General features: G+C 33.9%; 1 long non-coding RNA gene across 1 annotated transcript; it reads left to right on the forward strand.

Annotated features, from left to right (window-relative positions):
* The first annotated feature begins 277 nt into the window (after window positions 1-277).
* On the forward strand, window positions 278-1,851 carry LOC121319096. Its single transcript, XR_005950666.1, has 3 exons — window positions 278-376; window positions 531-656; window positions 754-1,851. It is a non-coding gene; the product is annotated as an uncharacterized LOC121319096 (long non-coding RNA).
* The last annotated feature ends 873 nt before the right edge of the window (window positions 1,852-2,724 follow it).

A 2,724-nucleotide genomic window follows, 5' to 3' on the forward strand; every position in this document is an offset into this window, starting at 1 on the left:
ACAGTAACATCCAAAAAGCTGTTTTTAGAAACGCTATTTTGAAAAACAAATGAAGTTTTTCTTGTAATGTCAGTATGGTTGTTTTTGACTTTCTTTGACTTGAAATGTGCTGTTTTTTAAGTTTGTTTTCTGAATATATAGAATGGTTTTTGCTGTAAATTAATAGCAAATACCCGATGCATGATTTTATTTTGGCTAATTAGGTAATTATTTCAAATATTAGTCCAAATGACCCAAATGATGTTTTAATTTTTGGCTGTTTTATTTAATAGAATCTGTGAATACTTTAGACCCCTGGCCAAATGACCCATATGATGTTTTATTGACCCATTTAGTGCACCCTCTACAAGTCTTACCTTTGACTATTTAAACACAGGTATGCATCATGTTTTGTTTTTTTGTTTTTTGTAATTATTTATGTCAGCTAGAGATAGCGTTTAGATATTTTGTTCTTTAAGGTTGATAAATGAATAATAAACATTAAAATTGGTAAAAATACTAATGTATTTTTATTTATTTTTTAATTCTAGATTATGATCCGAATTTATCAGATACTAATTATGAACCAGCTGATGCTTTAATTGAGGAAATCTTGGAAGCTCAATACAACCCATCCCAAGTCGCAAGTGCTGCCGAGGAGATTTTAAACAATCTAGGTTAGGATCTGATCCACTTAGACATTAGTATACAATAGGTCTCAATAGATGGCTGATTGTGTTTGACTGGGTAATTGTCATATCTTCTCTTTAAAAGGTTTGGATGTAACAGCTCAAAATACAGAATACCTGATGACCCCTGAAGAAGAGGCTGACTACACAGAGGCTCTTGAACATGATACGTTTCCCTCCGAATCTTGCATTTCTCAATTAAACAATAATCCCTCTATTCCTAATATACACGCAGTTATGGTTCAAGTCCATCAACCCCAAGAAGGTTGTGCATGTAGGTTTACTTTTATTTTTGTAATTATTTTTAAAACTTATAAATGTAAAAGTTATAACTTTTATATAGTCGGCTAGCGATAATGATGAAATACAAAAAGCCTTTACCAAATATATTCATCATAGAAATCTATGTATAATGTATCTGGTTCAAGATCTGTTTTTTCAAGGAAAAATGAGTCGCACTATAAACTTAAATGCTAACTACATTATTCTTTTTAAAAATCCCAGAGACAAACTTCAAATTAACACATTAGCCCGACAGATGTATCCTAGAAATACAAAGTTTTTTTAGAAGCTTTTGAAGATGCAACAAAAGTCCCTTATGGATATATCTTGGTAGACCTAAAAGAACAAACCCTGAAGATTATCGCCTACGGTCAGCTTTGTTTCATCCTGATTGGCCAGTTGCTTATATAATGAATAACCCCAAGACTAAACGTTTATAACTAATGTTGTTTCTCTTTGAGATTTATAATTTCATGGGTCGTTTGTATCATTAAAAGACATGTCTGTCAAAATAAATACACAGTATGCTTAGAGTTCTTGAATAAAAACTGAAATAGTTTTAGGGAAATAAGCAAAGTCATAAAACTCTCCAGTTCTATCTTCTTTTAAATATATAGCCAGCCAATGTTTGCCAGGTTGATTTTGAGGGTCTGTGTTGACAATAAGCATTGCAGGTTTTTTTTTTTTTTTTTTTTTCCTTTAGGGAGTTGGTCACTAGCTAAAACTCTGTAAACTTCCCAGTAAAAGGATTGTTAGCCATTAGGGATGCCAGTTGTAAGGTATTAATTTTAAATCCTCAAAAGGTGTTTTCAGCATGCTTCTCAGTAATCAAAGAGCACTGCTCTTTGTTGTGATACCTCTATAACATTCTCAAACACTGCATATACTAGCAAATTCATTGTGTCGGACAAGAGCCATGAATTAAAAGATATTTCTAGTTTTCTTTCTTTGAGTTATTTTTCTCTGCGTCTTCGGTTTATTACAGCTTCTCCGCAAGCGGGTACTAAATGACTTAGATCTTGAGCGTCTAGCCTTTTTGAGAGGCTGTGAGCGAGTTCCCAGGGGTTACGGGTTTCTCCTGCGTCCTGTTGACATAAACATTAAACCAGATCCTGACTGGCTGGAGTCATGGTTATGAGGATTGGGGGGTGTCACAACATTTAAAATCACATATATTTTTAGCAGCTCATTTAAAATGTGGTTTAGCTATTTCAAAACCATGTCTAAGTAAAGGTAGTGCTTTTCTGAAAAGACCTCTAAATATACCTCCAATACTGGCCCCATACATTACAGAGGCCCCGTTAAATCCCGGCAATCCATTTCCAGCTTGATTTTTGTAGTAGATTATATAAGGATTAGATCCACCATAAGGTCTCATGACATTCATTTTTTCAATTATGTATAAAAATGTTGTTTAACAGGTCAAAAATGCAGATTAACTATAACCTTCCCAAAGCAAAATGGTACCAGAGTGTTTTGATCAGTCTTAATTTGTATAGTTATAGTATCAAAACTGGACTTACTGAGAGGCACATAATGAGGTCAGTCATAAGTTATTGTAACTATATTGGTCTTTTTTCTTCAATAGGGATGCACCTTAGAAGAAGAACATTGCTATATCCAACAGCCTGATGCAAAATGATGTCAGTGTATATATACAAGGTATAAAACCCTGCTCTGATGTGTGCGGAGTAGAGAACCTTCTTATGGGGCCTTTGTATTTCAGGGTCGTAAAAACCAAGATCTTTCCGAGTTGTCCGTCAGCATGAATCAA

Source organism: Polyodon spathula, chromosome 8 (assembly GCF_017654505.1).
Source record: "Polyodon spathula isolate WHYD16114869_AA chromosome 8, ASM1765450v1, whole genome shotgun sequence".
In the NCBI taxonomy this organism is placed as follows: domain Eukaryota; kingdom Metazoa; phylum Chordata; class Actinopteri; order Acipenseriformes; family Polyodontidae; genus Polyodon; species Polyodon spathula.